At 46.7% G+C, this 25,041-nt stretch overlaps 1 protein-coding gene across 4 annotated transcripts in view; it reads right to left on the bottom strand.

Annotated features, from left to right (window-relative positions):
- Positions 1 to 15,927, bottom strand: part of Lzts1 (leucine zipper tumor suppressor 1) — a 54,105-nt gene extending 38,178 nt beyond the window's left edge. For 2 of the 4 annotated variants that reach the window (XM_076914254.1, XM_034519805.2), the window contains exon 1: positions 15,679 to 15,927. The gene's annotated coding sequence lies outside the window, so the exon portion shown is untranslated. Of the gene's footprint in view, positions 1 to 10,825; positions 10,976 to 13,814; positions 13,941 to 15,678 lie in introns of all 4 variants that reach the window. The other 2 variants (XM_076914255.1, XM_076914256.1) reach the window with 2 other exon arrangements.
- Positions 15,928 to 25,041: the final 9,114 nt, after the last annotated feature.

Genomic DNA, 25,041 nt, shown 5'->3' with positions numbered 1-25,041 from the left:
AGGACTGACTGTCTTCCTGTCTCCTTCCCCACACAACAGGAATCCTTCCATCACTGCCTACCAAAGAACCAAGACATGGATATTGACAAGAGCCTCTGCTGAAAAGACTACCTGCAAACCTACCCTTCCCAGCTCAGGAATCAAGTGGCTCATATCCCCCCCCCCCCACCCAACCCTAGGCTATCAGGAGGCCAGGCCCCACCTGAAGCACTAGTGGACTTCAAACTAGAGAACAGGATTTCCTGTTAGCTGCCTTGGGCTTCTTATGCATTTGGTACTAGACAAAGCAAGAAGTATGCAAAGAGAAAAACTTCATCCCATTTCAAAGGGACAGTCACCTCCTGCCACCTGATAGCAGTAGGAAACTCATGGCTCTGGGATTTATGCCTGACTAATGTCAATGGCACGCCTCAAATGCAGGCCCTGGTTGACAGAACTCAAGGACAGTCCAACCAACAATGGCGTCAGGTTTGGGCTGCTCATCTGGACCCTGATCCTTACCTCTTCCAGTATGTTTCCCTGTGCCTGCAGAAGCTACCCCGACTCCACCACAGGCCTAGCCCTCCCTTACCTTCCTCATCTTTGTCGGTTGTAACCCTTGTAATACTTTCCTTCTTAGCCTTGGGCCCTTGCCACTGAGTCTCTGGGTATCTGTTTGCGATCTGTAACCTGGAGCTAAACGTTCCTCCCTGCCAGGTAGAAGGCTTTGGAAGTTTTGAGGGAAAACTCTTGTGTGAAGGGAACGGGGTTTATAATTCAAGTTTTGATTTATGGCTTTTCTTTTAAACATATGGGACGTGTGAGTCAAGCCATTAGTGAGATTAACGAGGCTCAAATTCTTAATATATTTTTCTCCAGATTCACAGGTTCACAGGGCCCTGGGCTCCTTTCCTGTCTTTTTTTGTGATCAAACGAATTTGAGAACATTTTCATTTGGATGCTTTAGGAATTAAATTAAAATAAAGATTAGTATCGGAAGGATATTAATATAACAGATTAGGAAGTACTGTTTGGAAGAATGTTTAGAGAGGGCCCAGCAACCACTGATCCAGCAAAGAGATTATAAACTCTGAGGACAGGCTGCCTGTCCAGTTCACTATCACATCTCCAGGTCCACTTTCCAATTGAAGGAATTGCCAGAAGCCCCCTCAAGACTAGGGAGGCAGTAGCCCTGGTCCCGCCCACCATGATACAGAGCATGGACCCAAAGGGTTTCAGTTGAAACCATCTTCTGCCGGGCAGTGGTGGCGCACGCCTTTAATCCCAGCACTTGTGAGGCAGAGGCAGGCAGATTTCTGAGTTCGAGGCCAGCCTGGTCTAACAGAGTGAGTTCCAGGACAGCCAGGGCTATACAGAGAAACCCTGTCTCGAAAAACAAAACAAAAGTCCCAAACAAACAAAAAAAAAACCATCTTCTATTTCCCTCCTCTTGCTTTGCCTTGATTCTTAGGCTGGCAATAGCAACCCAAACCTAGATGTGGATCAGACTCATCCAACTTTTGCCAGAGGCACTTCTGTTGAATCACACCTAACATCCTCTTGATTACAGCATGCACAGTGCTGGCCTCCTTTTGTCCCCTCTACACCCTGGTTTTACTCAACCCTTTAGGAAGCCTAGATAGTGTACTTGCAAGGTGTCCTTTTCTCCTGGGTCTTGGGGTGGTAGAGAGGAGAAGAGAGGGGCTACAGGAAACCTTCTCACCTCTATGAATAGTGAGAAGAGTTGGTTTGCAGGGGTTGGGTACAGGGAGGAAGTCAAACACAGATTCGTTTGGGAGATTGTGGCTAAGACATCATGCATGCTAGTTAAGTACCCTTTCACTGGGCTACATCCCCAGCCATAGGATGGTGGCAGTAGTGTGATATATATGTGTTTGTGTGTGTGTGTGTGTGTGTGTGAACACATGTGGAAGCCAGAGGACACAGGTTGTCTCCATATTGGGATTAGACAAGTATGGCCTTTTATGTATATACTACATATCTGAACTCTGGGTTACACCAGGAACTCATGCTTGTGTCACAATATTTTATGAAGAGACACACTTGCATTACATTCTCTTTGAGTTTTTAATTTTTGAGATAGGGTATCCCTAGGCTGGCTTAGGCTGGTCTTGAACTTCTTCTGCAGCTTAGGCATGCCTTGGTTTCCCACAAAGCAGGAATGACAGGCCAACACCACTAAGCTTGACTCGGGATGCTGGATCACACACTGGTACACGTTGTAAGAGAAACCTGCAATCATGTTTCTTGAAATGCCAGACACCTACAAGAGATTCTGCACTGTCACTCAAGGTTAAAATGGACTGGCTTGCCAAGTCTCAGGTTGAGAAAGCCCCTCTCAACAAGAAGGCCACACAGGCAGGTGGCTGGTCAAAGGAGGGTTCCCTTACACTGTACTAACAGATTTCTTAGTCCAGCTGCCTGAGAAGCACAGGTCTGGGCAAGGCCAGGAGACCAGCACCGCAATTAAACCAGCCCCACAATAGGAAGTTACCAGGAAATGCTTGCCCAACTCCAGTGACCTCGTCTTGGAGCTTGTTGTGGCTGGTGAAAAGCAGGGAGGACAAAGGGGGACAATGGGCTTGCTGCCATCTCTTCATGTTTTCTATACTGGGGATCCACCTTCCCGGGGCCTTTCTTGGTAGAGACACCTTAATCAGAGACCTCCAGGCAGCACCACGATTGTGACTTCTGGCAGGCATCCCAAAAAGACAGTAAGCTGCAATTCCAGGCTGCCTTGTGCTTCATTAACCAGTTTCCTAGCTTTCCTCAGCTTGGGAATCTCTGTAGGAAGGTCAAGTGGGAGTTTATTAGTCTTCTCTGGGACCTTGCAGAGGGAAGTCTTTGAACTCCACTCCACCCACAGATGGGTGGTTCCCACCACTGAATAATTTGTAATTTAAGCGGGAGGGGTGCAACTGCCTGGAGGGAAATGCCTGGGCCTCAGAGGGTTTCTGAGCTACTTAAGACCCACCTTCCTCACACCTAGTTCTAAAATCCAAACTTCTAAACTAGGCTATGCAACCAGCCGCAGCATCCCTGTTCTTTACTTCCTAGGAGCTACAAAAGTCTGGCCTGTGTAGAGACATCACCCTGTCCCAGGTATATAGTAACATATAGGGAGGGACTGCTGCACGTTGACCGTGCAGGTTCTAACATCAGAGCCTCAGATTAATGGTTGCATATCTCCAAGGGAGTCACTAAAACACCCAGCTACACCTTTAACAGGAAAAAGTTTCCTCCACTCTGTGTGTGGAGCTAGGCTAGAGGGGGGTGGACAAGGAGAAGGAAATCAACACAGAGCCCTCCAGGAAGGTGCATTAAACTCCAGCCTACACATTTCCTGTGGGAGCATTTGGATCTTTCCTTGGTAAGAAAATGTGTCCTTAAGAGAAGCAGCTTCTCTTAGCCCACTCAGTCTGCCTCCGCCCCACTCTACCTTGTCTAACGCTCTTTTAGACAGAGGTAAGCTTCTCATCCTCCCATGCGGGATTCAACCCTACCATGGCTTGCATCCTCTTGGGGAGAACCAGCCAGACCTGGGCCATGTTGCTTCCGAAGATCCCCCATAATGTGAACACACTGAGAAGTTCTTATTTATTTTCCTTCTGGTCCTTAGGTGCCAACTGGAATTTGCCAACTGGGAAAGCCATTGGCTTTCAGACAGGGGACAAGAGAAGGAAGGAAAAAAAAAAAAAAAAAAGAAGAGTAAACCCCTTTCCAGACTATGGTCAGCTGGGGTAAAGAGCTTCCTACCCTGGATCTGCTTAAACCCTGATTAAGATGGAGTACCCTATCTCTGGTAGAAAAGAAAGCCCAGCTGGCTTGCATGGTCCCTGGCTCTACCCTACCCATCGCCTCTCCTGTGCATTCTGCACTAGCCATTCCGAGCAAGAGATCCATTTTCAGTGCTGACTTCAAGACAGCCATTCCAGCTCATTACCCAGCATCCTTTCACAGTCAGTCTGTGCATTTACAGTTATAGTCAGATGGACCAGTGAGACGGAGATCAGGCGGACAGAGCTGAAAATTATTCCTTGCCAGTTTTCAGGTGTTCCATATTCCAGTCACCAGAACCACACAGGTCACCAGAGAAAACTGATAAAAATATTAATGCATAGCCTGACCCTAAATCTGTCTGTCCATCCCTGGCCCACAGCAAGCCCTCGGGACCCTCTCTCACGCACAGGGAAGTCAGTTTTAGGGAATTTGCTTTCACTGAAACTAATGGGGGGACGGGGAGGGCACTGACAAGCTGGGCTACCACCATGTCTCACATGGTTTTGTTTCCACTGGCTCATGTGAGTCCCACAACAATTCTATACACAATTGATTTTGCAAATACAACACTGAAGTTCAGAGAGGCCAAGTGACCTCCCCACCCCCAGCACACAGACAACAGGAAGCAGAGCTAGGTTCTAAAGCCCGGGGTCCTAGCTTCATTTCTCTTGCTGTGATAAAACACACTAGCGAAAAAAAAAAAAAAATCAATTTAGGGTAAAGAGAGTTATTTAGCTTACACTTCCAGGTTACAGTCCAGTGACAGCAAGTCAAGGCCAGACCCCAGACCTGCCATTCATGTTAACAGTCAAAATGAAGATACCCATGCCTACTGCTCAGATCTCTTTCTCTGCTCATCTCCCATTCAGGACCCAAAGCCAGGGAATGGTACCATAAACTTTTACTTTGTATTAAACAATTTTAAATTAAAATATAATTACATCATTTCCTCCCTCTCCTTTGTTTCTCTAGTCCCTCCCATGTCCCTCCTCGCTCCTCAATTTTATGGCGCATATATATATATATATATATATATATATATATATATATCACTTCTAGCATGAGTCTGCCCACATCTGTTAGTATTATAATCAAGATAATTCTTCACGGACCAACCTGATACAGATCATCCTTCACTGAGACTCTCTTTCTAGGTAATTATAGATTGTGTCAAGTATGGCAATTAAAAATTAAATATCACAAAAGTTTTATCAATTGTTTTCCTGATTCCAAATCCTATTTTCTCATCAGTACCAACCTCTCTAGCTTATCAATAGGATCGGTACATACACCTTTAGGGTTAATCTCATCTTCTGCTAGGCAGCAGGTTGTTGTCCGGTTGAGGGGAACTCCCCCTGGAGACAGATAGCATGGCATGGCATGGTTAGAGGTAGCTTCTGAGGAGTGCAAGACTGCCCTGGCACTTGGTTCTACTGAGACTGATAGGTGTCCATCCCCATCCTAAACCACATCAAGACAGGTATCTGTCCAAATGGGAATCTCTCTCTGTGCTTTGTCTGGGTAGAGAATGCCCAGAGACTGGCAACAAGCAAGCTATACACGTTGGAGACAGTGCCAAGGAACTTGGTGTCATTGTATAATATGCTACCTGGTAGCGATTGCAATGGGTACAGCAATTCTTCACTGTCACATTAGCTGGGAGCTGCTCACATCCTCGGAAGGACAAGAGAAGGCAGAGAAACATAAGGAAAGATGTCTAAAGCACACACCACACCCCCACACCCTCCATTTCCTCCCAACTCCCCCACCCCCTGCCAAGCACGCAGAAAAGAATGGAGGCCATGGGCAGGAACTATCACAGGGGTTCTAGGAATCTCTTTGGAAAAAAAATTTTAAAACCCTGGAGACAACGATGCATATTTATGTCCCCAGGAAAACTCTGCCCAACCTTTGGGGAGTCAGGGTCTCATGGAATCCTTTGTCTCATCACACTTGGTCCACAAATTATAAGTGAGTCTAAAGTGGGAACACTAGTTACGAGGGAGTCTGAGCGAATCCTTCCCCTTTTCTGGGCTTCGCTGTCTTCGTCTATACTGTTTTGTTTTGTTTCAGATTTTGTGTGCATTCATGTGTAAAGGCGCATGTGCTGGGGCACATGTACATGGTTTGTATGTAGAGTCAGAGGACAACTTTGGGTGCCAGGTGCAGGCAGTTTCTATGTTAAGTGTACATGTGTTGCCTACCTTTAAGTACATTTCAGATTCAAACCTAGGCTACCGTTTTACATGTGAAGCCATTTCTCTGACCTCACTCTTTTTTTTTTTTTTTTTTTTTTTTGAGAGGATAGGTAGCTGGCCTATCCTCTCAAAATTTTGCCACGTAGGTCATATTAGCTACCCTACAAGTTCCCTATAGATGTTTGTCTCAGCCCTCCCTCTTACTGCACTGGGGCTTTGGAGATCCGAACACAAGTCCAGTCAGGCAAGTGTTTTACTGATGGGACATTTCTCTAGCTTGTTGTGTTTTTAATGGAGTCCCTTTTGATTTTATGCAGGTGTCAGTCACATATCCAGTTACTTTTACTTTGTATTAAACAATTTTAAATTAAAATATAATTACAGTTAGATAAGTAAATATAGGGCCCAGCACCTTGACCTTGCAATAGGAATTTACTCCTCCCTGAAGCCTCAGCTACTGCAAACAGTCCAGGCTGCAGGGGCTCTGGGAACATCTGCTATCAAGTAGGAGAGAAGAGTAGAGTAGGAAAGCACTCAAATAAGCACTTTGTAAAAGCAGTCTCACAGTCTGAAGAGCCGAGTACGGGCCCTTCTCTATCTGATTCCAACAGATCATGCAAGGTCGGTTACCATATTGACTCTTGTCGGCTCTCCTACCACCCACTATTTCATCCATGTGACAGTGACATCCTTCTCCCTCAAACCTTCTCAAGCACTGTGCTCTCCAGGAAAACACTTTACAAAGCTTCTTTTTACCCATGATGTGTCTGTGTGCTTGTCAGTGCCCAGGGATGTAGATCAGTTGGTAGGCTGCTTGCCCAACAAGCATAGAGGACTGGGTGTGAGCTCACTGTACTGTACAAATCTGAGCTCAAGTCTAAAATATCAACACTTGCAAGGCAGAGAAAAAGAATCAGAAGTTCAACATCATTCTCGGCTACATAGGAAGTCTGAGGGCAACCTGAGCTAAAGACTGTCTCAAAACATAAACAAAAAAGAACTTGTCTCCTCCACAGCACCAGACCAGGCACTCCTTGTGGCAGATACATATCTACTGCTCCTGGGACCTAGAATCTACCAATCACCCTATCCTCTTAAGAATGAATTAAACAGAAAGGAATTGGGGAACATTTTTTGTGGGGTGATGAGGGGCAAGGAGTGGGTGTTACGGGTGGAATGTTATTTAGGAATTCTACCCTTGAAGTCTGGCAGGCTTCTTAGTTGAGAATTTGCAACCTTAGACTTGAACCCTTGATTGTATATCCTGTGTAAAAGTAACTCCAGGAGGTTTCTAAGTCAACAGAGGTCAGCAGGTACTATTGCAGAGCTCAGGGGGGGCTGTACACACAGCTCTCCTAATCTGATACATGACAAAATGAAGGCTGAGGAAAAGCGGTGGGTGCTGCCCACACCTGCCCACCAGCCACTGGTTGTTGAGATTTACTCAAGAGGCAGCTGCAAGTCTGGCTGGGGGAGGAGCCCGGGGCAGCTGGAAGCTCTTTCCAGGGCCTCCTTCAGTAACTAGTTCCCTTTACAGTGCAGATGGAGGTGGGAGGGGTTTCTCCAGGCTTCTCCTGTCTTCCCCCACCTGCCTGTGGTGAAGTTTGTCTGCCAGAGCCTCAGAAGCCTTAGGGCTTCTTAGAGAAATTTGATCAGTAAAGAGGGGGTGTTGTCCCAAGTTGTGAGCCCAGTACAAACCTCCCTACCTCCTCCACTTGCACTGCTGAGATGTCCTTGTCCCTTCATTCTGGGCTCACTGGAACTAACATCTAAATGCTGCAATAATAAGGCACCTGGTCTGTATTTCAGTTTCTCTTCTGAAGCACTTCTAGTCACGACCCTGCTGCTCACAGACAGAGTGGGCCCAGCTCAGGATGGAGTCACCTCTCAGGAGCTTGACAGTTTTCATGCTCCTGGCTCCCTAGCTGTGATGGGGGCACTTATCAGGATTTCTCTATCATCTTGCTCAAGCAGAGGGCAGGAAAGAAGAATCCTGAGTCCAGGGGCACACTGGCTCTCAGGCCCACACCTGAATCCAGGGGCACACTGACACACTGGCTTTCAGGCCCACATGGGTTAGGGTTGTGCTTCTCTTCCTGGATGACCAAACCCACACCACCTGCATCGTAGAATAACTCCTGTCTGGGTTGCTCTGTCCTCCCTACCACAGCCCCAGATGCTAGTCCTGAGAAACCCCTCTGCTCTCTAGCTCCTGCAAGGCCCAGTATGGTATTGGGTATAATCCACATTCTTTTTGTTTTGTTTTGTTTTGTTTTTCGGTTTTTCGAGACAGAGTTTCTCTGTATAGCCTTGGCTATCCTGGAACTCACTCTCTAGACCAGGCTGGCCTCGAACTCAGAAATCCGCCTGCCTCTGCCTCCCAAGTGCTGGGATTAAAGGCGTGCGCCACCACCGCCCAGCTATAGTTACCGTTCTATTGCTGTGAGAAAACTCTCCAGGACCACTTCCAGTCCTCTTCCTTCAGGTGAAGGGGGTGGAGGGGTATCAGAGTTTGTCTCTCTGCACTGAGTGATCTGTGTGTAATTCCTCCTCTCGCTGAAGCTTCCTTATTAAGCAAGCTCTCAGGATTCCTCAACATTACTTTCCTCTTCCTGACTGTGTGCTTTGCATAGCACAGGAAAGCCTAAAGGGCGACGACCATAAGCCTGGCTACCATCTCAGCAGGCTGAATTCAGCCTGTACCGGGACACTGGACACGTGGTACTCGTTCTTTTAAAGGGTTTATCATCTCAGCTGGGGGAAAAAAATAGCTGAAAAGCTAAATCTGAACACAAGAGGACAAATGCTCAAGAGGTGACAAGTTCATATCAGAGAATTGAAGGACTTTCTCTCCTGTGTCTCCTGACCTTTTCCACCTTCCAGTTCAGCAGGGAGGTCCCCTCAGATGTGTTGTCTCCCTGACATATGGCACAGCCCCACCGATGTCATTGGGCTCTCTAGGGAAAGGTACTGGCAAACCCCAAGCTTTGTCTCCCTGCCCCCTCTGCTCCTTCTCACCTCCTTCCCTCTGTGCATGTCTATACTCAATTCTCTCTCTTTACAGCAGGAATATAATGTTCGGTTGCTTTACACCCACTCTGAATGCTGCCAGCGAATAATGACTAAGGTGGTGGGTGGAAGTACAGCAAGTTGAGACCAATTTAGCAGACCAGGGTGCCAGGAGGAGGGTGATTTAGCATCAAATGGCTTTGCAACAGCAAAGAGAGGGAAGCTGCCCCCAAAGCCAGCAGGCCACTGAGCCAAGTACACAGCCCGACCCTGAGTGCCTGGGGCAGGAGTTGCACCAGCCACCTGGAAGTCTACTGGATGAGATGCATACTCTGAGGTTGCAGAGCCAAGAGCAAAGGGCACCCCCATCCCTCATCTCAGTTCCACCTGAGGGACCCCTTTCTTGTATGCCCATCAAGCTGGGTGTTTCAACCAGACTGGTTCTGCCCTGGGAGAACCTACAGCCTCGAAGAATTCATAGCTACCCAGAACTGCTTTAGGGATGGCAGAATTGAGGTTCTATGGTGTTAGGGTGTGGGCAGTCAGCCCACACCCTCAGGTCATGCCACAGAGAGAGCATTCAGAAAGACAGGGTGTGGATCTTTGGGTCTTAGGATCTTGAGAGTCACAGAAGGTCTGTGTCACATGTTGAAATAGTGCATTTGTGCATGGGTATCACAGAAGAGGGAATGAATGAATTGGAGGAGGGAAGGAGACAGAGAGAGAGAGAGAGAGAGAGAGAGAGAGAGAGAGAACATGATGAGCTCTGTCAGTTGCTCTGAGGGCAGACTCCTCTTCCAGGGTGATTAAGTGACAAAGCAAATAAATCTACTGGTGTTCTGCAAAGGACAGCCTTTGTTTCAGGTAGTAGACACAACCCACATCACATCAGCTTAGATGCCAATTTAGTCTGTCACTTAGTAAGAAAAATCAGACATGTGCTGTATCAATGAGAACAATCCCGTCTGTGAGGCCTCCTTCCATTGTCTCACCAGTTCTTTCTTCCTATAGCAGTGCATCCTCAACTTCATCCCCTTCCCCACGTGATAAACTCCAGGCTGGCTTCCACACCATGTGTTGACTCCCAGCAAAGAGGCTGTGGCCATGTTTTATTCTGGAACTTACCTGCTATATACAAGGTGAAGTTGGTTAAAGATGAATCTGGCCTTTCCAGGGACGGGTCATTAATTCAGTTTCCTTGGAGGAAACATGGCTCTAATTTCAATGTGGACTTTATCAATAAATAACATGAACTTACTAAATTTAAGGAGAACTCTAACACATAGAAATCATTCTTTAAAGCAAACCCCAAATAGATATCTCATCCTTGGCACTTCCTGGCTAGATTTGAGCTTAACAGATATAGAATATATATATGTATATAGCACATATGGGTTAAAAGAAGCACAATAAAATGAAAGAAAAGTTTGAGGACTTTATCATCCTCAAATTACAGTAATTATTAGAGTAGCTGTGCTCTTATAATTTAAAATTAACTTATTTATTTATTTATTTATTTGGAGCCATGCATGCTTGATGCTCAGGGTACTTTAAGAAAGGCCAGTTCTTTCCTTCCACCATGTGAATGCTGGCCCAAAATTTTAAAGATATCTCTTTTTTTTTTGTTTATTAGGGCTTTGTCAACAACTTAAGGAACCTAAATCTGTTTAATTAACAAGGTCAGGGGCTGAGAGAACAGCTCTGTGCTAAGTTACATTTGTAGCCCATGCAAGGCCCTGGGTTCTACATCGATCACTAGTCCCTTCTGACAAAAGGAGAAGAAAAGAAAAATCAACGAATCCCAATAGCCCCATAACTATATTACAACCAGTACTCACACCAGTTGGCTTCAATGCTCACTTGAAAACCCTGGGTGAGTTCCTTCACCTTACTCATTTCCCTCACTTGCAGCATGGTAGAAGGAATAGCACAGGGCAGTTGGATGTTACCAATGATGATATCAGGAAGTCCTCTTTAAATTGTAGTTTCTGTGAGTGTGGGGGGGAGGGGGAGGGGGGAGGGGGGGAGGGGGAGGGGGAGGGAGAGAGGGAGAGAGGGAGAGAGGGAGAGAGGGAGAGAGGGAGAGAGGGAGAGAGGGAGAGAGGGAGAGAGGGAGAGAGGGAGAGAGGGAGAGAGGGAGAGGGAGAAATTGTTTGGGGAAGTCTAGATCCATCCAAAAGCAAACCTGGGCCTGTGTAGGCGAAACTCTAATCCTAACACTTGAGAGGCTGTTCCTGCAGGATCAGAACTTCAAGATTTGTGGGGAGGAAATAGACAGTTCAAAGCCAACTTGGGTTATATATGATCCTGACCCCAAAAAGCTGAAAAGAAAAAGGAAACTCCAAAAAGTCTTGACATAAATTGCTTCCCAGGTAGTTGTAGTTGTTGGTTGGCAGGACCTCCCATCCTCCTCCTCACTGCTCTGCAATTACCTAAGGGGGTGGAAGCCAAGACCTAGAGGAACAGAAGCCTACAAAGGTGACTCTGCTGACCGGCCTGGGAGGCCAGCCCAGCCAGGCCTGAGTTTAGGCAAGGTCTGTTGCCCACTCCCCTAAAGCTTAAAGAAGTAGCTGTGGGGGCCAAACTGCAAACTTACTAGAGCTATTCCCTCCCACTTTTCATTCACCAACTGTCAAGAGGGGGCTGCAGAGCCCCAGAGGGTTCTCTTCAGCTCTCAGCTGCAAGCGGAATGCTGACCTTATTTTTCTACCTACTCTCTTTACACGCCTGCTTAGGTTCATCTTCTAGGCTGAGTCCTGACCACCTACCTCCTCTCTGGCATCTTTAGTTCACCTCCATCTTGAGACAGCTGTTGTACTAAAGTTAGTGTGGGATTGTTAGTTCAGTGGGATTGTCACTAATTCTTTCTAACTACTCAGTGCATTAGTTCACCTCTTCCACGGGTACCGCTCACTTCCCTAGCACCTGATGTGGGCAAGACCTTTAACAAATGAGAGCTGAATGCCGGGCGGGGCGGTGGTGGTGCAGGCCTTTAATCCCAGCACTTGGGAGGCAGAGGCAGGTGAATTTCTGAGTTCGAGGCCAGCCTGGTCTACAGAGTGAGTGCCAGGACTACACAGAGAAACCCTGTCTCAGAAAAAAAAAAAAAAAAGAAAGAAAGAAAGAAAAGAAAAGAACAAATGAGAGCTGAAGGCAGCTCAGTTAGGAGAGCTTGTGTGGAGACCTGGGTTTGATCCCTAGTACGGAGTGAGGTGTAGTGGCACATGTCAATAATCTAAGTGTTACTAAAAGAACAGAAATTCAAAGTCATTCTTAGCTACATAATGAGTTTCGGGACAGCCTGAACTACATGAGTCCCTGTCTCCATTTTTAATTAAATAACAATGAAATTCAGGGTTGTCAAACATGAGTAATGCTCTCCCAAAGAACAATTTAAATGCTCATAGGCCCCTGAGAGCATATGCGGTTATCACAATAGGAGACATCATGACCAACAATGCTGAGAGCATGTGAAGACAAGTAAAACATAAAGCATGGTCACATTACCCCCCAAACCCAACAGCAGTTCACATCCCCAAAGGCTCCCCAGAGTGTCCAAACTCACCAAGGAGATCCTTTCAAAGGCAAATTCAGAGTGCTGGGATGTAAATGGCCTGAAGAGTCCCCAGGCAAGTTGGAAATTTCTTTTTTTGTTAAATCCCTTACCATTGTTCTGCAACTGCATGCCTGAAGCTCTGAACGTACAAACTCTAGAGTAGGTCGGGTCTAGCACCTTCTCCTCCCACATCTGCTCTTGTGGGTTAACAAACACACAGGAGTAGGTAGAGTGCCAATCCCCTTGATTCTAGGGCCTTGATTTTAGGGCCAGGGCCTGGGACCTTGTCCAGGCAGAAGCCCTGTAACACAGCAAATGAAGTGAGAGCCCTGTCGGTGAAGTGTCTCCATGTCAGAATCTACCACTCACTGGAAACAGAGCTCAGTACCAGCCCTCGTTCCTAACACTTGGCTAAGCAATCACTTACTAAGGGCCTAGTCTAAGTAGCTAAACACGATCTATACCCTGAGCTGAGATCTCACAGTGTGGTTTCTTCCCCAGAACTCTGTAGTTCTTGGGGAGCCAATGAGTCAGTGTGATAGCAGCACCAAGTGGAAGAAATCTCTCAGGAGAAGAAATGGGATCTGGACCTAAGGGAAAGATGGCTGGGAGACTAACCTACAGTGGCAGATGCCTGTGGTTAAAACAATGATGTGAGATCTCGTGGCACTCAGTGGATGGTGTTATATGTTGTTACAATATTATTCATAAATGAATCCAATTGAAGTTGCTTAAAAATAGATTATTTGTCATGACCTTATTTGGTATAGTTTTATTGTTGGGTTGTTTGTTACTGTTTTCTGCATTTGAGATGCTCTCAGATAGCACAGGCTGATCCTGAACTTCCTATGTGGTCAAGACTGGCTTTGAATTTCTGATCCTCCTATCTCCACCACTGGGGCAAGGTTTGGTTATAATACTGCACCACCATATGAAGGTTTATGTAGTACCAGGGGCTCAAACCCAGAACCCTGGCATTTCAAGGAAGCATTCATTCAAGGAAACTAAGCCAAGCCTATGATATTCATTCCTGAGCTTCACGGTGGGTCCCAAAGCCTTGCAGTTTGTAGCATCCAATGGAAAGTTGTGGGGTGGATGTTAAACATGCCCAGAGGCATACAAATACACCTTCAGGAATAGAGACCATTTTTATCTGGTTAGAGTCCACCTACTTCTTCACCCATCCATGCAAACATCTGGCTTCTTAACCCTGTGTGGCAATCAAGCACTCTCAGAGAACTGGCACACCCAGCCCACACTCCACAGCATACCTCTTCTAGCTCAGCTCCTGCCAACCGTCCGAGGTAGACAGCCAGACAGGCTACCTCCTTCAGTCTCAGCGTGCACAGACGGAAGGGCTAAGCACGTTCGCCTTGCAGACTGTGCCAAGACATATGCTAGAAATAGGAAAGGACATTCGTCTTGAGCAAAAGCAAATGTCTGCTCCTTCCATGGACGCGGGAAGGATGCCCTCATTTCTTTTCCACAGACAGTTCTTCTCACCTCTAGCAGGTGAGTGTTCTAAACTCACATCTACTCAGCTAAGGCATGCCTTTTCGGATTTCATTAGTGGTGGACTTGGTTCCCATCAGTTATGGGATCTCAGGGGACCCCCTCCCACTTTGGTGCCTCGGTTTCTTCACTAGCAGACACAGAGTAAATCACATCTTATCCTAATGTGGTACTTATGCTGCCAGGATAAAGGAGACAACAAATGAGATAACATCTATGATGCACTGAAAATGGTCAGAAGAAAGAGCTATGTAAATACAAGGTGTGGGCCATGTCTGATTAGGGTGCATTCTCTGCCCACAGACTCCTGCCCACACTCTGCTCTGTGCCAACCTTGAAGACTCTTTCTTACCCCTGTAAGATCTAGCTCAGATATTCATGTGCATACTGTAAAATCTAACTCATGCGCATACACCTTCAAACACCTCCATTTTCCTTCTGGTCTGCCTGCAAAAAACTGTTTCTGAACTTGAAGGAAGCTCAGGTTACAAACCCTCAAAATCCCTTACCAGCAGACTCCTCATGAGGGTCTGGGAGCTGGAAAAATTACATGCAGGCAGCTTATCTCTCTGTGGATGGGCTCTGAGACTAGATTGAGTTTCCGGGGAGGAGTGACCCTTTGGTGGAGAAGCCTCTAGACAGCTACGGAGAACCCAGTGCCTTCTCATCAGGAAGGCAGGGAGCAAGCAGAAAGCCTAAGGGCAAAAGGCATGGTTCTTGGATCCCTAAACATCTCTCGTGCTTGGGAAACTGAGGACTCTTCAGTGCTTTCCCAGGCCTGAGAACCCGTGGGTGAGCAGAATATTCACATGTGCCGCGGTTTAAACTGGGAGCAGGGAGGGGAAACATCACCTGGTCCTTGGTGTTTGGGTTTCTGTTGCTGAGTGAAGCCAGGGCAGACGAGAAGCAAAAGAGGGGATCTGACTCCCTGTGGTGAGTGAGAAAAAGGAGTGAACTGAGGTAGGTAGGGGTGTGTGTGTGTGTGTGTGTGTGTGTGTGTGTGTGTGTGTGTGTCTGCCTGCCTGCCTGCCTGCCTGCCTGCCTGCCTTCCTGCCTGCCTGCCTGCCTGCCTGTGTATCCATCCAAGCTCATTCCTATTCCTTCCAGACATAATGTACCTCCAAAGTTCCAGCCAGCAAGGTAAAGTTCACTAGCCAGTCCCCAGCAGCTGGATCCTCTGTGTGGGGCCTCAGTCTCTGTGGCCTCACTTCCAAACCTCTCATCTCTTCACCTCTTCATTCATGTCACCTAATGCACGTCTCCAAGATGAAATTCAGGTTTGCGAGGAAACAACACCCCCCCCCCCCCCCCCCGGTCTGACAGACAAAGACAGAAGGATTGACTGATGCACACCGTTTCCTTCCGGATAGGGTCAGATTAGAAACACAAGCAGTGACAAGGGAGAAGACTCCCCCACACCTACCACTGCCCTCCACCCAGATAGTTACATGTAGAAACAAAGACACCTAGACAGACGCGGACACAGACAAAGACCGACAGACAGCGGACTCACTCCTGGAGTGGTATGCTGAAGGGAGCGCAGCCTTCCCTGTGCCTGGGCCGTCCGCAGGGCTGCAGACACTGCGCGAAGGAGGAACAGGACCCTGGGTACCCGTACCTTACCTGTCTGTCCTCCTCCGCCTCGGGGATAGCTGCAAATGGCTGCAGATTTTGATTTTTCGGTGTATTTTGTGTAGTGCCCCTTTCTCTTTTTCTGGAGAGCTACGGGAGCCGGCGGATCCCGCGTCGCTCAAGTCACACTCCCAGGAGCAACAGAGAGGCAGAGAAACTTTCGGACTGTGAGCGTGTCGGAGCCGCCCAGAGCCCGCCAGCTCGCCCGGGCGCTCTGGCCCTTGCGCTGGGTCCCTGGCCGCCCGCGGGGCGGGGCGGGGCGGGACGGGGCGGGGCACGGGCGGGGCGGGGCCAGAGTCAACGACATTCATTGGCCCACACGGCCTGCACCCTGTCCTGCTCTCTCCCGGGCCTTTGTTCCCGGCTGACAGCTGGGGTTGCTCCGACCTCCAGGTTCCTCTGTGCCCAAAGCCCGTGCCGGTCAGGCTCGCAGTTTCTTAACTCTCGCTTCATCACACTCGGGGGTTCCTGTCTGTTCAACCTTTCTTTCTCTTTCCTCATCTTCCTCTATCTCCTCGTTCTTGCTTTCTCTATCTGCAATCTATTCGCCTTCGCATTTTCTTTACCCATTATCTACATTCCCCTCTTCTTTGCTTTCTGCCTCTTACCGGTGATTTCTCCAGCCAACCCGCAACCACAACCCCAGCAAAAGGTTGAATTTCTTGGTTTAAGGACTAAACTAACGGCCTAGTGGGGTTATGAAGGTTATTGCTTCACCCTGCTGTGATTACAGACGACCAGAGAGACCAGAGCCTCCTGGCTTCACTCCTCAAAAAAAATCGAAATTCAAATTTTGCTACTTCAGAAGCCTAGCCTAGTGATGCCAGCCAGTAATCCCAGGGACTTGAGAGGTTGAAACAGGGGAATTATAAATTCAAATCCTGCCTGGAGCACAAAACGAATTTAGTGCCACCCAAAGCACTGAAGTGTGACTTTGTCTCAAAATATAAAGTGGAAATATATAGGTATGGCAGGCTGGAGAATTAGCTCAGTGGTAAAGGTTGAGGCCTTAATTTCAAACCCAAGCACTAAAAGCAGCAGCCATTCACCAACTTTTTCACAGCCTGTCTGAGGGATACACTGGGGGTAAGATAGTGATAAGCAGGCCAGTCTGAAGGCAGAGGCGCTGCCCAGAAACTGCCAGCCCAGGCCTGAAAGGAGCAGGTTAAGGGGAAGAGAAGCTTAGGGATCGCTAATAGCATGTACGTTTCTGACTCTCCCGCCCCAAACCCCTGCTGCTTCCTCCTGACCTTGACCCTAGATAAATTTAAAGATTTATTTCATTGTTTAATTCTAGCTTCCTGAATACACCAAAGAAGGAAAATAGATAGCCAGCTAGACTGTAATCCCAGCCCTTGGGAGACTGAGACAGGGGACTTTCATGCCAGACGTCTCTCCATCTGAGAAGTGTTTCTCCTGCTCCTCTAACTATACCTTTTCCAGTTCCAGACATGGGTGTCATCATCACTCACACCTCTGTGACCACCACAGGCAGAATGATGCCTCTTTGACTAAAGCCTCTTCTGTTTCTGTGCCCCACTCGTTGACTTGGTATAAGCATGTCTGCTCAGCCGTGAACGTGCCTCAGGAATCTTGATGAATGGGAGCATACAGAACAGCTGTTCTGGCACTTGAAGGTAACAGTAGACTCTGAAGAGAGACTAAGGACAGTGGGTTACAGATCTCTGTCAACTCCAACTTGTCCTTGGTCAAACTCAACTTTGTCATGATTGTGATATTCCAGAGAACTAGGCAAAGGAGCCTATAGCTTTCTGGTTCTGGTCCTACCACTGTCTATTTGTTTGCTATTACAAAGTCATATCCTAGGCTAGACCTCGGTTTCCTGTTCTGCAAAATGGGTGCTGTAGGTGGTACTTTTTTTCTTTTTTGATGCATACTCTCAGTAAGTAGTCAAGGCTAGCCTTGAGCTCAAGACTTTCCTTTGGAGAGCTAGGAGTGACTCACCATGACTGACTGAGACGCTTTTACTGCAACACTGACATCTCTTTCAAATACACTGCAGGTAGAGGGCTGGGCACGCATACCATCTGATTGTGACCCAGTTAGGTAGAAGGTGGGCAGTATTTGAGTGTGAGGTTAGAGCTGGATGTATCATGGGACAAGAGAAACATCCTATGGAAGGGATGCTTCAGAGATAAAGGGAGGTGAGTTGAGAGTGAAGGAGGCAGAATGATGAGAGGAAGCCTGAGATGGATTGTACACGTATGTACATGTGACATGGATGCTCACTTAAAACCTAAAAACCATGACCACCAGCAAGACGAAAAGCTCAATCAGCTCTTCGTTCCAAGGGAACGGCCCTGCACTGGCGAGATTCGCCTACACTCTCACCCCAATAGAATTCTCAAAGCCCATCCTCCTCATCCATCTAAGGCCACATCCCTCACACTGCCCTGTGCCTCAATCAGGTCTAGAAAGGTGTGTCACCAAACCTGTTGTGATATTTTACCTCGGTAGTCCATGTTGGTAGACAAATGTTTCAGAGGATGGGGCAGGGGCCCTTTGCGTTCTAAGTCCACCTGGTATACAAAGTCAGTGGTTAGGAAAGTCCCTGACCTCACTAATCTGTCCTCTAAGACACAGGCTCTGTGTTTTAACTTTGTGTGGGGGATTGAGTAGGAATGACTCCTATATTTGTGTGTTTGAATGTTTGGTCCATAGGGGGTGGCACAATTAGGAATTTGCTCTTGTTGGAGTAGGTGTGGCCATGTTGGAGGAGGTGTGTTTGTTTGTTTGTTGTGTTTGGTGGGCTTTGAGATCTATATATGCTCAGGATACCCCCTGTGTGGCACAGAGGCTCCTTCTGCTTCCTTCTGATCAAGATGAAGAACTCTCAGCTTCTTCAGCACCATGTGTACCTGCACACTGCCATGCTTCCCACCATGATGATAACTGACTAAATGTCTGAACTCTAAGTCAGCCCCAGTTAAATGTTTTCCTCTTAAGAGTTGCCATGGTTATGATGTTTCTTCGCAGCAATAAAACCTAACTAAGGCACTTGACATCTCATTCTTCATTTCTAGAACCCATAGCTGGCCACGTAAGAAGAGAACCCAGCCGGGCAGTGGTGGGCACACACCTTTAATCCCAGCACTTGTGAGGCAGAGGCAGGCAGATTTCTGAGTTCGAGGCCAGCCTGGTCTACTGAGTGAGTTCCAGGACAGCTAGGACTACACAGAGAAACCCTGTCTCGAAAAACCAAGAAAAAAACACAAAAAACAAAAACCAGAACCTGATCAGTTAAGTTAGTAGTTTGTCTCTTCTATAATTTTTCTCTTCTAAGATTGCATCCTTTTTATTTAACAGCAAATCTTTAAAATCCAACACATGTAAACAGCAAGCATGCCTGTGGGCACGCGCACATGCACACACACACACAGACACACACAAACACACACAATCCTTAAATGAATACATTCAGGGGTGGAGCGTAATAGACAGGACAATATCTCAAAGGAGTAGCTGGCGTCGGAGTCAGAAGACACACCTCTAGCCCCTCTGCTTCAAACTTAGTTTTGAAACTTCTTTTTCATCAGCAAATGGGTCTAATAACACTTGCTGCATCCTTCTGTCAATGGGGACACTGTAAAGAATGCATCAAACCAAGGAGGCTTGAATATAAAACATCACACGGTCACTTAATATCATAAGTCTAAAACTTTGAGGCCTTGTGCTTTAAGCTAAGAACGTGGACTTTTTATTTATTTATTTATTCATTTATTTATTTTTTGGTTTTTCGAGACAGGGTTTCTCTCTGTAGCCCTGGCTGTCCTGGAACTCACTCTGTAGACCAGGCTGACCTCAAACTCAGAAATCTGCCTGCCTCTGCCTCCCAAGTGCTGGGATTAAAGGTGGACTTTATTTAAATGAGTCTGGGCACTCTCTAAATGTTGAAGAGGGGATTATGGCAAGGCTACAAATGCAAGGGCTAAGAGATCCACAGACTGTGTTTACCCTGTCTCCCAGCTGCCTCAAGAAGAGACAAGACATGTTAGTTTCCATGCATGTAGAGCCCCCACCCTGTTGTAGAGGGGTGTCCCTGACAGCCTCTGGGGTAGAATGTGCTCTCAAGAGTAGTTTTTGCTGCTTAACCTACACCAGATTGTGTGTTTCCTATTTTTACAATACGTTTATAATAATAGTCATTATTATTAGTATTATTATTAGGGTATTGTCACACGGTCCATGCTGACTTTGAACTAATAACTGTCAAGAAGGATTAGCTTGAACTTCTTTGTTTGTTTTTTTGTTGTTTTGTTTTTTGTTTTTTGTTTGTTTTGTTTTTCGAGACAGGGTTTCTCTGTGTAGTCCTGGCTGTCCTGGAACTCACTCTGTAGACCAGGCTGGCCTCGAACTCAGAAATCCGCCTGCCTCTGCCTGCCAAGTGCTGGGATTATAGGCGTGCACCACCACCGCCCGGCTAGCTTGAACTTCTTACTGTCCTGTACCCACCTCCCAGGAACTGGGACTATAAGGCTGAGGTGCCTGGTTTACGTGGTGATTATCCTCCAGTAAGTCTTTTCATGTACATACAAGATGGAACCAGACTCTGGAGAAATTAGAAAGCTAAAGCTTCAGGAAACCTCTCCATCCTTTCTTCCCAGTAGAATGTAGCACACTATTGTAATTTAACACCCAAGCTTAGAAAGGACCTGGGCTGTCCCCTGTTCTGAAGCATATCTCTGCAGTGGTTTTGACTCGCTTGTTGTGAAGCTGTATATCAGTTGGGAATGTTTCTGTTTACAAGTAGCTGAAAAAGCCAACACAGCCTGTCTTAACCAACAGGAAACCATATCAGGAGTTAGGAATCTTAACTCCTCGCTTGGGTCAGTGGTGCTGGGCTTGGTCTTTCCCTCTCTCTGTTTTACTGTTGTCAGACTTTGCCTTCAGCATGGTAGCTTCATAGGGACAATTTGACATTATCAGTCTAGTTGTCACACTCAAGACCTGTGTTTGGCTGAGAAATAAAAAGGTCTTTGTTCCAGCAACTCTTATGATCAATAAAACCATTCATGACACCGAACAGGCTCCATCTCATCTTCTAGTAGTGATTAGAAAACGCAAAGTTACCTGAATTGACATTGTTCCATCTTTTGAGGAGGAGGCTTGATTAGAGAGTGAGCTATCCCTGTGTATACCCCCTCCCCCTTTTTTTTTACAAGAAGGGGACAGTCATGCAGCAAAGTATGCTCTCTGCCCGGCCATGATAGACCATTTCTCTGCCTATCTGACACTTTACATACAGTCACACCTGATAGGGCCAATCAATTCCCGTGTTCTCTCTTCTTCCACACAGCCTCTCTAGAACGGAAAATCTCTTCAACCTTCCCTAAGCTGGAGGTCTTCGGAGTGAGTCTTCCAAGATTACCAGTTGTCCAACACATGCAAATCTGAACTGCTTAAGAGCTCTTAAGCGAAACATCTGGTTTACTGTAGCTGGTTTGGGGTTTGTTTGTTTGTTTGTTTGTTTTTGAGGCAGGGTCTGTATGATTTGAATGAGAAATGCCCCTCATAGTTTCAGCCATTTGAACACTTGGTCCTCAGTTTGTATACTGCTTGGAGAGGTTTTGGGAAGGTGCTGCCTTGACAGAAGTATGTCACTGGGAAGGCTTGAGAATATAAAGCCTCAACCCACTTCCAGTTCACAGTCTGCTTCATGCTTCCCATTAAAGACGTGTTCTCGGCTCCCTGCTCCTGCCACTATGAATGTCTGTCAAACACTTAATGTTATATCTAAAAACCCAGACTGACTACCTTTAAGTCAGGTTGGGGACTCTCCATATCTCACAGAAGACATCGTAAGGCCCCTGAGCAAAGATGTATGAGGATCCACAGGGATCGTGAACCCAAATAACCTCTTCCATAGGCTGTTTTTGGTCATCATGTTTCATCCCAGAAACAGCAAAGTAACAAATACAGGTTTCACTCTGTAGCCCAGGATTCATTAACTAGGCTTTCAAAGTCACCAAAGTGTTTCTGCCTCAGTCTTCTAAGGGCTGAGGTTACAGGCAAAGACTACCATTGTATGCTTGGTGGCCTTCCTTTCCTACTAGATTTTAAGTGCTCAATTCTATGTTCTACATATGACAGGCATTCTGCAAATGTGTCATGAACAAACAAGAGTAAGCACCGCTTCCCCCAACGACTCTCAGCCTGCTCCTGTGCACATGGCTGATGGCTAATGGGATAATTGGTTTTAAGCTAATGTCTCCCCAGGGCTGAGGAATGGCACACAGACAAAAAAGTTGGCATGACCCTTGTCAGTTCTTAGAGAGGCCTTTTTCAAATAGGCCCTGTCTCGCTCACACTTGCTCATCACCGTAAACTCATTTAAACAAATAAAGCACAGGAGACCATGGTTTCTCAGAAGTCATTGAGTTGCCCTCTAGGGAATGTTGGCACCTTCATTTCCTCCTCCCAGAGGGGAGTTAAAAACAACAGAGGATTCTGGGTCCCAGTGTGCTGCAATTTAATTTACTTATTTACTCAGTCCTGTCTGCCACGCTGCCATTGTGTCCCAGACTGAGAAGCTAATGCTCTCTAAGGGTTGTGGCCCTTTGGGGGAGGGAAGTGGCTGTCTTGGACATGGGATCCTGCTCACTTGCCTTTCTAACAGAACTGTCCCAGTCCCTAGGCTCTGAGCTAGTGTCTCACTTCTTCTCTAACATCTCCAGGGTTGATTACTGTAAATAGCAAATTCCCTGTTTGTGACCATATATATTGCCTATATTCCAGTATGGATTCTAGTCCCTAGGACACAGACTCCATGCAATCACCTACACATTTGGGAAGGTCAGAGATACAGAGGAGGACACAATGGGGAGCGGCATGAGGAACCTCTGAGGCCACTTCTAGCATTTTTCCCTGCAAAAATGAGTTTAAAGAGGACAGCTGTGCCTTACAAGGGCCTTATATCCAGAAGAGGCTTTAGCTAAGTTGACTAATTTTGCCTTCAAGGCTCAATAGATAGAAAATTTGACAATAGCACCAGTTTTCTTTGTGTATGAGTGTGAGTGTGTGTGTGTGTGTGTGTGTGTGTGTGTGTGTGTGTATGTGTGTGTGTGTGTCCAGGACTTGACATGAAGCATGTTTCTTTATCATTATTTACATTTTATTTAATCTAATTTTAGGGACAAGATCTCACTGTGTAGATCATGCTGGCCTCAAACTCAAGTGATTTGCTTGGCTCAGCTCACTGTGTGCTGGGATTAAAGGCATGTACTACCACAACTGGACCTTTAATTTTTGAGACAGGGTGTCTCATTCAACCCGTAGCTGCCCAATTTGGCTAGACTGGCTGGCTAGCAAGCTCCTGGTATATTTCTGTTTCTATCCTCCAATGCTGGAGTTACAAATAGCATTAGCAAACCTACATGTTTGCATAGGTACTAGGGATCTGAGCTCAGGTTACCACGTGTGTGTGTGTGTGTGTGTGTGTGTGGCAAATGCTTTGTCTAAACTTCCTTTTTTTCTTAAGGTTCTGTAGTAAGAGGACAAATAGAACTTCAGATCTGTAGTTTCTACATTCTTAGGATCAACCAATTATGAGTAGAAAATATTTAAAATACTGTGTTTATTCTAAACATATACAGACTTTTCTTTTTCTCATCACTGCTCACCAATCATATTAGTGAGTATAGTACATATAAGTAATCTGGTGATAATTTAAAGTCTACAGAGGGATTGCCTAAGCTATACATAAACACAATGCTGAGGGGCCTGAGCATCTGTGGGTTTTGGCATCTTCAGTAGAATGGCTGTGTACCTACCTCATAGTGTTACCATGGAGACTAGGTGAGTTGATAGGGTGCTTGCCTAGCTGGCTTCAATCTCTCGGAACAATCCTCAGAAGTGAATAAACTAAATAAACTGGCTGAGTCTGTAACCCCTTCACTAAGGAGGTAGAGGCAGGAGGATCAGAAGTTCAAGGTCCTCCTCAGCTATATTTAAAGTCTGATACTAGACCTATCTTGCTAAATGGATAAAAAATTCTTTTCCTTTGTATCTTTTCCTGCTGTGGTTGCTAACATTTATATACTTATCTTTTTGGAGACAAAAGTTTCACTATGTAGCCTAGCTAGCCTCAAAATTGGAATCTTTCTGCCTCAGCTTCTGGGTGTCCTCATGCTCCACTTGGAACATATCAGGGGTTCCTGTGGTCACCCCTGCTCTCATCAGAGCTGTCTTTCCAATTTCTCTTTGAAATGGCCTGATCTGAACGTGATGTAATGAAGACCGTGGTTCTATAGCCCTGGAGGGGAGACTTAGGTTTGCATTCTCTAGGCACATAGATGCGGCCTAGTCTCTTAATTCTCAGAGAAACACCAGGGATATAGCTCCACAGGCTTTAATACATGGAAACTGTGAGAGAACAAACAATATCCAACGGAATCCTCTGAGGTAGTATAAAACTGCTATAAGCTAGAGTCCTTCCTACTGAGATGAGAGAGACCCAGCGCTTGACACGGCCTCCTTCCAGATGACCCCGCCTTCCTCTTTATGATGCTTTTGAATTTTATCAGAGGAAATAATTACTCTAAATTAATGTGGTCAGAGTAAACTTCCTGGCTTTCAGAGTGGTCAGGGAAGCTACTTGAGAGGACCATGGGACTTGTCATTGAAAACCCAGGGGTAGGTTCAGAGCTGAGCCAACTGCCAAGTGCAAAGGCCCTTGGTTAGAAGGGGGAGGAGCGTGCGCAGACCAGGGAACCAATCCAGAATGGCAGCTTGAGAGGAAGTAGCTGGCTGCCTGTTCTGGAACCTCTTCTAATGTTTAGAATGTTCTCTCTCATTAATCCTATTTAAAGCCCCGCTGCTGAGAGGCAAGGCACAGAGTCCTGTTTCAACTTGAGTTGTGAGGTTTCCTGTGCCGCCTCTGCAATGCGCTCCGGCTTTGTGATGGGGGAGGGGCAAGTCGACGTGAGGGCCACTGCTGCTGGCTGTCAATGACGCTCACAAGACAGGCTCAGGCTTCCTCTCCCTCAGGCCTGCTTTTGACTGGCCAGCCACTGGTCCTGCCATTTGCTGAGGGAAAGGATGCTGCCTGAGAAGGCTGGCAGGCTGTTGGTTCTGCTGAAGAAGGGGTGTTGGAAACAGATGACTGACTCCTCATTGAAGTGAATGAGGGAGGTGGGGAAAAAATTGAGGGGGCTCTCGTGCAAGAGCTTGCCTGAGAAAGTCCCTCTCTATCTGGGTGTGAGGAGGGAGGGCTCTAGCAAAATTTAAAAGCTAAAAGCAAAGCTTTCTTCCTTTAGTGTTCTCATGGAAGTGTCTGATCTGGAGGAAGGGAATCTTCCTTGTTTCAAAAGGGAGCTGGGTAGATCAGCCTGCTAT

The sequence above is a fragment of the Arvicanthis niloticus genome, chromosome 16 (genome assembly GCF_011762505.2).
Source record: "Arvicanthis niloticus isolate mArvNil1 chromosome 16, mArvNil1.pat.X, whole genome shotgun sequence".
Classification (NCBI taxonomy): Eukaryota; Metazoa; Chordata; class Mammalia; order Rodentia; family Muridae; genus Arvicanthis; species Arvicanthis niloticus.
This window is presented reverse-complemented; position numbering and strand designations above follow the sequence as displayed.